The sequence below is a fragment of the Barbus barbus genome (assembly GCF_936440315.1).
Source record: "Barbus barbus genome assembly, chromosome: 42".
NCBI classification, from domain to species: Eukaryota; Metazoa; Chordata; class Actinopteri; order Cypriniformes; family Cyprinidae; genus Barbus; species Barbus barbus.
Genome location: NC_136720.1, coordinates 10,669,754 through 10,683,937, shown reverse-complemented (window position 1 = coordinate 10,683,937; position 14,184 = coordinate 10,669,754). Strand labels below are relative to the sequence as shown.

The following is a 14,184-nucleotide window of genomic DNA, read 5'->3' as shown; positions in this document are numbered from 1 at the left end:
TTCTTATATGATGCCAAAAAAGTATCTCAAGTGTTTTCAGATCAAGTGTCAGTGCTAACCTCTGGCAAATCTTCTTGATTTGTTGGCCCACTCAGACACGCTCTTACTGGATTACCCTTTATTCACTCAAGATTCACTCTCAAATACAAATACTACAGCAGCCACAAACAAATTATAGGCAAATCCAATAAACCACTGAGAAACCTCCCAAAGCCCTCATACAATACAAGGTGACTTAAACAGGATATTTAGTTAAGACACATTGTATGGATTGATCCTGGGTGAGATTAGACTGTTGATAGTGAAGTGCTCCATTACAGGATAAACTACGGAGGACTAACAGTGTCAAAAACAGGATTTTTAAAACTTATTCATTAAAATGTCATCTTAAAAATTGTTTAACAATATAGATTAATAAGAAAATTGCATTTACAGTAAAAATACCAGATCCCACTGTATGTGTGTATTGGTGGTAAAATATTTCCTGTAATTCTGCTATAATTTTGACAAAGCTGCTTAATTGAAACTTTTTTATTAATATAATATTAATTAGCCATGTATGTACTTCATAAGTTCTCCAGTAAAAAAAACATTGGTTATTGATTTTTAAACATTAGTTATTGGATTAATAGTTATTGGTAGTTTATGTGTTTTTAGCATTTTAATTTAGATATTTGAATATATATATATATATATATATATATATATATATATATATATATATATATATATATATATATATATATATAAATTAAATCATTTAATGTACGGCTAGCCATTGATTATCCCTTATCCCATATATTTATGTAAGGGATAATCAACAGCTAGCCGTGCATTAAAGGATTTTAATGCACGACGTGGAGGCAAAGAACTTCCCGACGTGAAGCGGAGGGTGGTTGCCTCCATGAAGTGCATTAAAATCCTTTAATGCACAGCTAGCCGTTGATTATCCCGCTTATTCCATGGTCATTTGCCAAGTTATAGACAAGTTAAACTTGTCTTGCACTTTGCAGCGCAATATTTGATCAAATGGGTAAAAATGACAGTTATTTTCATCAGTTACTTCTCGTTAGCGCTAGCATTCTGCCACTTCAAATCAGACACAGAGATGAAAAAGTGCGGTAAGACCACATTTATTTGAATTAATTATAGCATGTATTTCAAGCTCTGAAGTTTATGTGTGTGTGCAGCACTATCTGCGATCTCTCTCTCTCCGTGTGTGTTGGTGTGTGAGAGTGTGTTGGTTAGTGTGCATCAATTAAAGCAGAGCATTAATATAGAATGGTGATTAAACTGACTTGGAACTACCTGTGCATTAAACGGTTATAATGCATACCTGCCAGCCAATCAGAATCCAGTATTCAGACAGACCATGGAATATATATATATATATATATATATATATATATATATATATATATATATACAGGTCCTTTTCAAAAAATTAGCATATTGTGATAAAGTTCATTATTTTCTGTAATGTACTGATAAACATTAGACTTTCATATATTTTAGATTCATTACAACACAACTGAAGTAGTTCAAGCCTTTTATTGTTTTAATATTGATGATTTTGGCATACAGCTCATGAAAACCCAAAATTCCTATCTCAAAAAATTAGCATATCATGAAAAGGTTCTCTAAACGAGCTATTAACCTAATCATCTGAATCAACTAATTAACTCTAAACACCTGCAAAAGATTCCTGAGGCTTTTAAAAACTCCCAGCCTGGTTCATTACTCAAAACCGCAATCATGGGTAAGACTGCCGACCTGACTGCTGTCCAGAAGGCCATCATTGACACCCTCAAGCAAGAGGGTAAGACACAGAAAGAAATTTCTGAACGAATAGGCTGTTCCCAGAGTGCTGTATCAAGGCACCTCAGTGGGAAGTCTGTGGGAAGGAAAAAGTGTGGCAGAAAGCGCAGCACAACGAGAAGAGGTGACCGGACCCTGAGGAAGATTGTGGAGAAGGACCGATTCCAGACCTTGGGGGACCTGCGGAAGCAGTGGACTGAGTCTGGAGTAGAAACATCCAGAGCCACCGTGTACAGGCGTGTGCAGGAAATGGGCTACAGGTGCCGCATTCCCCAGGTCAAGCCACTTTTGAACAGAGAAGCAGCACTGGACTGTTGCTCAGTGGTCCAAAGTACTTTTTTCGGATGAAAGCAAATTTTGCATGCCATTCGGAAATCAAGGTGCCAGAGTCTGGAGGAAGACTGGGGAGAGGGAAATGCCAAAATGCCTGAAATCCAGTGTCAAGTACCCACAGTCAGTGATGGTCTGGGGTGCCATGTCAGCTGCTGGTGTTGGTCCACTGTGTTTTATCAAGGGCAGGGTCAATGCAGCTAGCTATCAGGAGATTTTGGAGCACTTCATGCTTCCATCTGCTGAAAAGCTTTATGGAGATGAAGATTTAATTTTTCAGCACGACCTGGCACCTGCTCACAGTGCCAAAACCACTGGTAAATGGTTTACTGACCATGGTATTACTGTGCTCAATTGGCCTGCCAACTCTCCTGACCTGAACCCCATAGAGAATCTGTGGGATATTGTGAAGAGAAAGTTGAGAGACGCAAGACCCAACACTCTGGATGAGCTTAAGGCCGCTATCGAAGCATCCTGGGCCTCCATAACACCTCAGCAGTGCCACAGGCTGATTGCCTCCATGCCACGCCGCATTGAAGCAGTCATTTCTGCAAAAGGATTCCCGACCAAGTATTGAGTGCATAACTGAACATAATTATTTGAAGGTTGACTTTTTTTGTATTAAAAACACTTTTCTTTTATTGGTCGGATGAAATATGCTAATTTTTTGAGATAGGAATTTTGGGTTTTCATGAGCTGTATGCCAAAATCATCAATATTAAAACAATAAAAGGCTTGAACTACTTCAGTTGTGTTGTAATGAATCTAAAATATATGAAAGTCTAATGTTTATCAGTACATTACAGAAAATAATGAACTTTATAACAATATGCTAATTTTTTGAAAAGGACCTGTATATATATATATACTGTATTTACACTGTGTGTGTGTGTGTATATATACTGTGTATATATATATATATATATATATATATATATGTGTGTGTGTATGTGTGTGTGTATGCATATGTATATATATTTTTTTTCCTTTTTTATTTACAGTGGGGAAAACAATTATTTGATCCCCTGCTGTAGTTGAAGAAATTATCAGTCTATCATTTTAATGGTTGGTTTATTTTAACAGTGAGAGACAGAATAACAACAAAAAAATCCAGAAAAAGGCATTTCAAAAAAGTTATCAATAGATTTGCATTTTAATTATTCAAATACGTATTTGATCCCCAATTAATTAGCAAAATTTCTGGCTCCCAGGTGTCTTTTATTCAGTTAAGGAGCTGAGATTAGGAGCACTCTCTCTTAAAGGGAATACTCCTAATCTCAGTTTGTTTACGCCGCAGCATAAATGGCTGCCCACTGCTCCGGGTGTGTGTCCACGGTGTGTGTGTGTTCACTGCTGTGTGTGTGCACGTTGGATGGCCAAAGAGCTGTCCAAGGATGTCGGGGACAAGATTGTAGACCTACACAAGGCTGGAATGGGCTACAAGACCATCGCCAAGCAGCTTGTTGAGAAGGTGACAACAGCTGGTGTGATTATTCTCAAACGGAAGAAACACAAAATAACTGTCAATCTCCCTCGGTCTGGGGCTCCATACAAGATCTCACCTCGTGGAGTTTCAATGATCATGAGAACGGTGAGGAATCAGCCCAGAACTACACGGGAGGATCTTGTCAATGATCTCAAGGCAGCTGGGACCATAGTCACCAATAAAACAACTGGTAACACACTACGCCGTGAAGGACTGAAATCCTGCAGCACCCGCAAGGTCCCTCTGCTCAAGAAAGCACATGTACAGGCCCGTCTGAAGTTTGCCAATGAGTCAGAGGAGAACTGAGAAGTGTTGTGGTCAGATGAGACCAAAATACAGCTCTTTGGCATCAACTCACCGTGTTCGGATGAGGAGGAATGCTCCCTATGACTCCAAGAACATCATCCCCACCATCAAACATGGAGGTGGAAATATTATGCTTTGGGGTGTTTTTCTGCTAAGGGGACAGGACAACTGCACCGCATCAAAGGGACGATGGACGGGGACACGTACCGTCAGAGCCAGGGCATTGAAACCAGCCAGAGTATTGAAAATGGGTCGTGGATGGGCATTACAGCATGACAATGGCCCAAAACACATGGCCAAGGCAACAAAGGAGTGGCTCAAGAAGAAGCACATTAAGGTCCTGGAGTGGCCAGCCAGTCTCCAGACCTTAATCCCATAGAAAATCTGTGGAGGGAGCTGAAGGTTCGAGTTGCCAAATGTCAGCCTCGAAACCTTAATGGCTTGGAGAGGATCTGCAAAGAGGAGTGGGACAAAATCCCTCCTGAGATGTGTGCAAACCTGGTGGCCAACTACAAGAAACATCTGACCTCTGTGATTGCCAACAAGGGTTTTGCCACCAAGTACTAAGTCATGTTTTGCGAATGGGGTCAAATACTTATTTCACTCATTGAAACGCAAATCAATTCATAACTTTTTTGAAATGCGTTTTTCTGGATTTTTTATTCTGTCTCTCATTGTTAAAATAACCTACCATTAAAATTATAGACTGATAATTTCTTTGTCAGTGGGCAAACAAGCAGGGGATCAAATAATTTTTCCCCCACTGTAAATGCGTTTAAGTCATCCTGTGTCCCCCTTTGAAAATTGGCTGATGGCCCTGGGCCCCTGGTTTAAAAAATCTATTATATAAAATCTATTTATTTATATTTTAATTATTAAATTGATCATTGACACCTATACATTATTTTCTTCACTAAAATTATTGGTGAGATACAGAGTAAAACCTGTTTACAAAATATTAGATAATTGGTATTATTAGTTATTATATTATTAAGGATTTGTACTTGACATACAAAATAGAAAAATGCCCCCAGAAATCCCTTTGTAGTGGAAAAAACATGACATGCTTGCTTATTAATAACAATTGCTTTAACAAAAAACTACTATTCTGTTGGTTATAAGACCTCAGTGGAGACAACTGGACAACTAATTCAAACTTCCGGTGACATTTAATAAGCTTTCAACAGTAACAGAAAATTATAAATATACAGCACCAGCAACATTTATTCTTCATTAATAGGAGCAATGCAATAGCCATCCTTCAAGCAAATGAATGACAGAACTCCTCAAGTGTGTTCTGCTCTGAAATGTCATACAGTATATAATCTATGAACAGTATTAGAAATGGAACAGATCAAGAGTGTGTAAGAGAAAACAGGGCTTCACTGCCACTATAGTTAAGAACACCTCAGCTGGCTCCCTTGAGAGAACCTCCCACTTGAACGAAAAGTGAAACACTAAAAGATGGAGAGGAAGTGTTAAAGAGTAATGACTCTCCATTATCACAAACTCCGACCCCTCTCATGGGCATTGCACCATGCAGACTGAGGGCGAAAGACAGTTTCAGATCACCAGAGGTCCAGTAATTCCTGACCGCTGCAGGATTTCTGGTTGACTGCATGCACATCATTACTACATGAGCGCTAGAATGTCATGCGTTCACCTGGGAGACACAAGCCGCATTCACATGACAAGACAAGTATTCATGGGCAAGCTGCTATAGAGCTTGAGACTGTAAATGAGATACATTAATACATTTTCCCTCATCTAGACTGCCTTTCCTGAGGCTAGAGTCTGCTCAATTCCCACAGACATATCATACACTGCAGTTGGTTCTGCGCTTTCATAAACAAACACTGCAGTGAATCCACCGCAAATAAACATAAACTAGATACGTTTGCACATACTCACGACTAGGGCTGTATACCTTGGAGAACCTGGCGATACGATACATACCTCGATACACAGGTCACGATTCGATACGTATCTCGATACAGAGCTGTCTCGATACGATTTGATACAATGTGACACGATTCGATACGATTCAATAAAAATACATGGGCCAGAGCCAATTAGTTAATGCTGAACACATTTACTCAACAAACAGAACTCTGCATTTTTCTTAAATTTATTGAAGACAAAAGTGCATTATAACAAAGTGCATTTTGCTTAAATATTTGCAACTTTAAGTGCTCTGATTAATTGTACACAAATTGTATTAATCTGGAAATTACCACAAGTCAACATTTAACTTTCCAAGGGTACAGTCTGAGCTCACACAAGCACAAAATCTTCTTCTTATTATTCTTAACTTATTAAATCTTCTTATAATTCTTTTTTGTGACACCATGTACTGCCATAACATATTTCACTATGAAATCACTTAAATGCTACATCTTGCTTTAACATTTTCCATGAGTTTTTTGAAACTCGCGGGCACCGCTGCGCCCCCTAATGGCTGGGCGGAGTATCGATACTAAGGGCTAGAATATCGATACTGTATCTTTTTTTATTATATCGGTATGTATCTAAGAATCGATATTTTGAGCACACCCCTACTCACGACACAGTAGGGTGTTGCTATCCGGTTACAAAGGTGTTCTAAATGGTTCCTAGGATGTTGTTAGGTGTTTTATAGGGAGCTTTGGATAATTTCTAGGTGGTTGCTAACCTCCTCAATTCAAAAGATACAACTTAGGTCACTGCTTCAATCTATAGGATTGTATAGCCCTTTTTTATTATTTACCAGTCTAAAATCGATTCTAATGGTTTTTCAAGTAATGGTTTCTGAATGAATTTGCATTTGCACACTTTTCTCTTGAACAAACTGTTCTCATTCTCAAAATGAAGGCATAAAAAGTATGACATAAAAAGACAAAAATGACATACAATGTCATAATTATGACAACTATTATATAAAATTTATAATTATGAAATTTTAAAAAAGTCATAGTTGTAAAGTTGAAATGATGAGATAAAAAGTCCTAATTATGACAATCTCAATTTCAATATCTCAATTTGGACTTTTTAATCTAATTATAATTTGTATCTCAATTTAAAAAATAATGCTTTGTTAAATTATAATTATGACATATGTCAAAAAATTTAATTTTTTCATGTGATAATTCTGACTTTTTATCTCAATTCTGACTTTTTATCTAATTATGATACAGTATCTTTAATTTTTTAATTGCTTTTAAAAAAAGTTTGAATTTTTATCTCAGTTTTGACTTTTTACCTCATGATTGGTTTCTCAAATCCATCCACCTTAATCCATCTGGTCTTCAGTTCCAAACCCACCACAAGCGCTTTATTGTGAAGATGTTCACATTTGTAGATCCGACATCACTGGCTCCTCTGCAGGAAACCGTATGCCCCCACACACTACTTGCATGTTTAATTTTACTCATGGATTCTATGACTTGCCATGTGAAATTTTTTTTCTCTCTCCCCTGCCAGATATTTATCCACTGTAGTACAGAGGTGTATAGAACTTAAAAGTGGACTTCACACTTAACTTTCTCTTACAGGCAGAGATACTCATGGCAAGACCATCTCTAGTGATCAGACTGTGGTTTCGAGTGGAGAAGTTACTCTGGTCATGTAAATCTAGTGGTTTCAATAAACTTTGGGAAATGCAACTCATTGTTTCTACTGGTATTGTTTGGCTTTTCAGAGTCTGCTATTACATGCCTGTTCCCTGGTTGTTTCTTGTGCCACACTATTAAACCAAGGTTCCACAATCTCTTGTAAGGTTGTGCAAAAGCTTGGACTCAGAATGCATAAGCCATGAACTAACCTGGGGCACCACATAAGGTACATAATTGAGGGCTATGGTTAATGTCTACCTAGTTTAACTTTTCATTAAAAGTATTGAGTCTGGGTTTACTTGAGTGGTAAACTTAGTCTGAGTTTGAGTCAGACTTCTAACCTAAAAATTGTGGGTTTGATTCTCAATACCAACAGGAAATGTGGGTGTGACTTAAGTGTTCTCTTCAAATTTCAATAGTCCCAGTTGCTCCCTGGTGCTTTAGTAAAAATTTACCAGAGCATGTTCCTTTTATGGCAAAAATAAGCTTTCATGTGAACACTAAAAGGATGGTTCAATTAAAAACTGGAGTTATTTTTAGGGGAGGGATTATCACTAATTCAATCTGGACTCAGATGCTTGTTGACACCTGATTTAAGGCTTACAGATGCCACAACCGCACTTGTATGATGTCATGCTCTCCAGTTGCTGTGGTGCCGGCTCCATCACAAGGCTTTTTTTTTTTTTTTTTTTTTTCTAAAATAAAGATTTCTGGTTGAGGTTGCCAGCCTCTATAAGGTGAGTACCAGAAAATGTGCACTTGCTATTTATGCGACGTCTCATCCTGGTTATACTGACCCCTTGGTGTGGTTTAAACCATGTGGCCTACCGCTGGCCCTAAATGGTTTATAAGAGTGGCAGGTCAGGCAGTGGGTGGAGAGAGGACCATGAAACGCAGAGTCCAGGGTCAAAGAATACAGGAAACTGGAGAGAAAATGACCAGAAGCGTTGCGCATCAATTCAGCTGGCATGATTATAATTACATCTTCTAATCGCAAATTAAATTTACAATTATAACTGGCGGCTGAGAGATAATTTGTCAACCTCATATCATCCTACCTCAAGGAGATGAATGAAACAAATACAATAATGTGATGTGCCATAATTGATATTGTAACAAAACTACATTTAAAGGTCGGCTTGCAGCATTTCAAAGTAATATAAAAATTATTTTGCCAACCAGTCTCGCTGATAACTCGACTCGGACATCAAAAAGTTGGCCAGGTCATCCCGGGAGGCTGTGAAAATGTGTTTCGCAACCAGTTATTTCACAGATGAATGCTACAGACATCTCATCTTAGGGTACTTATAGGCGTCTGACCACACTTTTGTGTCTGCCCTACTACTGTGTCCAATGAATATCAAGTAGGCCCCTGCTACTGCACTCGAAAATGAAAAATATTACAAGAAACGCTTCGATGAAAATTCAAACTTTTTTAACTACCAGTATGGAAACACTGATACAATCTATAGCACACACATACATATATATAAATATAGTACAGCTGTGCTCTTTAGATATCATTATCCAGATCGGCCAATAAAAAAAAAACACATTTTGACCAATAAATAAGTGTCTGGATGTCAAAACAGTGAAAGCATAATTTAGATATAAAAGCACTGCATTACAGAACAGTTACTTCCCAATATCAGGAAAAAGGGTATTATTAAAGTTTTGTATAAAATGTTGCCATCAAAATGATACAGCACATCCTTGACCCTCTGTAAAGCTGAACAAGCATAGTTCTGCTGAGAGCAAAGGGGGCGGTGACATTGGCAAATTAAAATCTGTGACTTGAAACTGAGTGCTGTAACTGAAAGTGTTTCATATAAGCTATTGATCCCTTGATTTTGTTGTGCCTACAGCAACATCCTAGGGTTGTGGCAATGAAATAAGGTGGCAATGTCAAATGTGTCTTCTCTTTGAAATGTAGTGCCTCTGACTTCAATCTCAATGTTCAGCGATAATTCTCACAGGCCAAAATTTACAACAAAAGAATGAAGATTTCAAGAGCAGTGGCTTGTCACTATTGGGTCTGTTTTGATTGGGTCATGGACAATAGGGGGAAAGAAGCTAAATGCATCGAATAAAATACAAGCATATAATAATAACAATCATGCATTAGGGTTGGATCGCTTCCGCTTCAGTGGAGTAAAAAATATGATTCATAATAATGAGAAGCTTTCTTATAATTATCACTTAGCACTTATGACTTAAGATTTTTTAAATAATTTACCATATCATAATCTCATTTAACTGAAAAAATAATAATGAGAAAGCTCATAATTAGTTGTTATTCCATAAAATTGAAAATAATATGAAAATAATGATTATGATTTATGACTTAAAATCTCATAATGGGTGACTTTCTCATTGTAAGTTAATAAGATGTAAGTAATAATAATGTTAATAATTTGTTTATTATTATGGAAGTTTCTCATTATTATGAGAACGTGTCTTTTTTATGTAATAAAAAACAACAATTGGTAGCCTACTCATATAAATAAGATTTTTCTTTGCCATTTTTGTAATCAAAACTCATTACTATGATAAGGTTTCTCATTAGTATGTGATATTAACTCACTATTAAGAAAAAGTTACTTATTATTATTATTATTAAATATTATGTCATTATTATGAGAATGTTTCTCATTATTTTTTTTACTCAGCTGAGATGGAAACTGGCTTTTAAAAAAAATAAAATTGACCAAATTCTACATTATTAATGTTCAATATCAAGTTTCTATATCATAGGAATGTTTCTTCTTATTATGAAACATTAACTTCATTATTATGAGATATGAGAAATTTTCTGAATAAAATAAGATGCTCAATATTATATGGGACATTAACTTAATGAAACGCAACAACTGATAACCAACCAAAAATGTTTCATTGCAATATTTTAAAAAAGTATGATTATTCTAGTTTTTATTAGACCTTAAGTCAGTATTATGAGGAAATATCTAAATATAATGAGATGCTAAGTCACACATATAAAAAAGAAACTGGCTTCAATAGTCCACAGAAAATTGGGGCGAGAGAAAGACAAAACGTTACCTTTTAATGTCTCTAGAATACTGAGATGCTGTATTGTCTAAGATACTGTATAAATGTTGGAAAGCATGAGATTAAACTTGATTATTTTATAGTCTTATTGTTATTACTGTTATTACTTATTATTTTAACAGTAAGAACAAAAAAAACTGTCAGGAAGGGGTCCTTTTCGTGTGAGCATCATATTTGAGGGTTTCTTGGGATCAAATGTTTCTAAACCCCCTGCTCTAGAAGACATTTACTGATTTTAGGTTTTCTAAAAAAAAAAAAACATGTCAAAGGAAAGGAATGCCGTGCTCACATCCTAAACCAGTAATCTTAAACTGCTTAAAATTATGGGTCTGTAACTAAACAGAAAGGACAAGCCACTCTGTTGAACTAAACTGGCATCATTCATGACAGTGTGATTGTGAGGTTCAGATACAGGCCTATTGGGAAAATAGTAATGTCAGAACCGTGGCACACCCACAAAGACCGGATCACAGTCTGATAACACAAACTAAACTGAAGGATAATGGAGATATAACCCTTCAGTGTCAACAAAGAAGCTCTATTTAGGTAAATGTAGCAAGAAGTTTACAAACACTAAATAGTATATGGCATGCAGCGCGGTGAAGTTGTAAACGTGACGATGACGTAACATCACCACCAGGCAAGTAGGGCTCCCTGCAGTCCAGGGGGGGTGGTTGGATCCACATCTAGGGGGTGGAGATGGGTAGGTTTAGGGGTGGAGATGGGTGGGTTTAGGGGTAGAGATGGGTGGGTTTAGGGGTGGAGATGGGTAGGTTTAGGGGTGGAGATTGGCAGGTTTAGGGGTGGAGATGGGTGGGTTTAGGGGGTGCAGATGGGTAGGTTTAGGGGTGGAGATGGGTAGGTTTAGGGGTGGAGATGGGGTGGGTTTAGGGGTGGAGATGGGTAGGTTTAGGGGTGGAGATGGGTGGGTTTAGGGGTAGAGATGGGTGGGTTTAGGGGTGGAGATGGGTGGGTTTAGGGGTGGAGATGGGTAGGTTTAGGGGTGGAGATTGGCAGGTTTAGGGGTGGAGATGGGCGGGTTTAGGGGGTGCAGATGGGTAGGTTTAGGGGTGGAGATGGGTAGGTTTAGGGGTGGAGATGGGTGGGTTTAGGGGTAGAGATGGGTGGGTTTAGGGGTGGAGATGGGTAGGTTTAGGGGTGGAGATTGGCAGGTTTAGGGGTGGAGATGGGTGGGTTTAGGGGGTGCAGATGGGTAGGTTTAGGGGTGGAGATGGGTAGGTTTAGGGGTGGAGATGGGGTGGGTTTAGGTATATGTAAGGTGGGAGGAGTTGGATCTGGATCCAACCACACCCCCTGGATCTTGTGGGCTGCAGCGATATGCTCCTCCCATCAAGACACGCCTCTGTGGCGATGGACACGCCCCTTTCCAGAAATACACCAACTCTGCTTCTGTAGCAACAAACCATCAACTTTCATACGCGTGTCTGAGCAGTTGTGAAACTCCAACAGCACCACTTCTTTCTTACCTTACATTTGGATGCAATGTGACACATAACATATGCAAAAGTTCACGCTCACATGAAAATACTTACACAAACAAGTGTAGCCTTACAGATATTCACCATAGTAACCATAATGTATGCCATAATCGCATAATTTATACGTTATTATTACAATAAAAGTGTGATAACGTGTTGAGAAGAAAAGAAAAAGTTAAACTAGCGCTCGTTTGCTTCTTTGTATATATTTAACAACATTTAAATAAATAAATAAAGTCAAAATGTTTCTGAAAGCTTCATTAACTTTCATGTATGTTAAATCCACAGTTGTAAGTAACGTTATGCCATTTTGTTGAAAACCGGTAAAATTGTGGCACTTTAAATGAACTTTATATTTAAATGAGTGTAAAACTAACCTTGTTTGACACACTTAAGGCGGACAGGGTCTTTGCAGTGTCTGACCACAGCCCACACATCCCTGATGGTCAGTCCGGCCACTGGAGTATCATTGACCTCCAGAAGTAGCTCGTCCTGGTGCGGTTTCAGCTCTCCAATAACGGGGAACTGTCCATTCTCCGCGCCTCCCTGCAGCTCGAACCCAAGATCACCACTCGCAGCCCTGGATAACACAACCTCGTGGACTCTGTTAGTCCAGTGACTTTTCTTCTTCAGGCTTTTGGACATGTTTGGAGTTGTTAATGAGACAGGAGAGCAGCCATGATCCGTTCAGTCGGCTCAGTAAAGTTGCACGATCAGTGTCTGTGGATGGTAAGAGTCTCCATATCAGCAGCAGATCCACGGCAGCCTCTTAAAACTGCTTCACTCACTGTATTCGCGCAGGAGCCGTTCTATTGAACCGGTTCTTTTTTATGATTCTTCTGAACCAATTCGCAAGCGTTTGTGAATCACTCGGCTGTAAGGTGAACTAGCGCGTAAAATTACGACATTATGGAAGCGTAAATGCCGCAAAAAAATCTGACACCAGTAAAGTAAATGTGATAAGCCTTTAATTAAATAATAATTAAAGAAGAATGTAATTAAACACGTTTTTCACTACAAAAATAAATATGCTAAACAAAACGCTGAGCGAAGACACATTTAAATGATGACAAATATTCGGTAAATATTTTTAAGACGGTTCACAGATACTTTAAAATGCCACAACTGGACTTCTGCGAACTTATAGGCAACAAACCAAATGAATCAAATGAGTCGAAATCAAACGAACCGTCCCAACGAATCGATTCGTTTACATGATTCGGATTCCTAACGCTGCACTGTAAGCGAGTCCAAAGTGCTCGGGAAACTGAGCCGGATGTGATGTGAGAAGGAGGAGAGAAGAGAAGAGAAAAGAAAAGAAGAGAAAAAGAAAGTAACGGAACTTTAAGCCCGGGGCGATTTTTCCATTATAAACGACTGCTGTGCCGCCTCCTGGAGAAAATGCAAAATGGATCTCAGTTTGGGATGAAGTTTGACTTTTTTGTCTTTTCTTCTGCAGCTGTAGTGCTGTAGGCACAGGATCACAGTTTTAAACACAGGGACTGGAGACAACACTTTTTAAATGAACATTGATAAGCACGTATTTCACAAACACAATGGAAATGTTAATAGGTCTGTCTATGACCATATAAAGCATTATTTTTATATTTCTATTATTTTAATATCACACAATTGATATGTATGATCATTTTAAACTGTCATAAAGATTTTTATTCAGAATTTGATCATGTTACCAAACACCTGTCTTCATTGACTCTCATTCTTTTTGTGGAACAATTATTGTGAAAAAGGGTTAATCTTATATAAGTTGTACTACTACTATTAAAAAAACACACATTTTCTGTAGCTGCTTAAAAGACATCTGAATTGGCAGAACTTTCTTCTTTTCAGTCATTATTTATGGCATTGTGTGATTCGAGTCTTTGTCTTATAGCATCACTCAAATTCTCTAAACCTTGAAGACTTTTTTTACATTCTCCATGAAAAAAAAGTCTTGATATACTTTATAATTCCTTTTTCCGTCAGTGATTGTGTCTAGACCCTGAGGCAGCAAAGCAGTGTTGAACCATAATGCTCCGTCCACCATGTTTGACAGTTGAGCTGAGGTTTGGAGTTGGTATGCAGT

The 14,184-nt window shown here is 38.0% G+C and overlaps 1 pseudogene across 1 annotated transcript in view; it reads right to left on the bottom strand.

Annotated features, from left to right (window-relative positions):
* The window catches only part of LOC306861471 (membrane-associated guanylate kinase, WW and PDZ domain-containing protein 2-like), a 255,785-nt pseudogene extending 242,944 nt beyond the window's left edge, over nucleotides 1–12,841 (bottom strand). Inside the window, exon 1 of the transcript in view lies at nucleotides 12,476–12,841. The product of the transcript in view is annotated as a membrane-associated guanylate kinase, WW and PDZ domain-containing protein 2-like (transcript). The remainder of the gene's footprint in view (nucleotides 1–12,475) is intronic.
* Nucleotides 12,842–14,184: the final 1,343 nt, after the last annotated feature.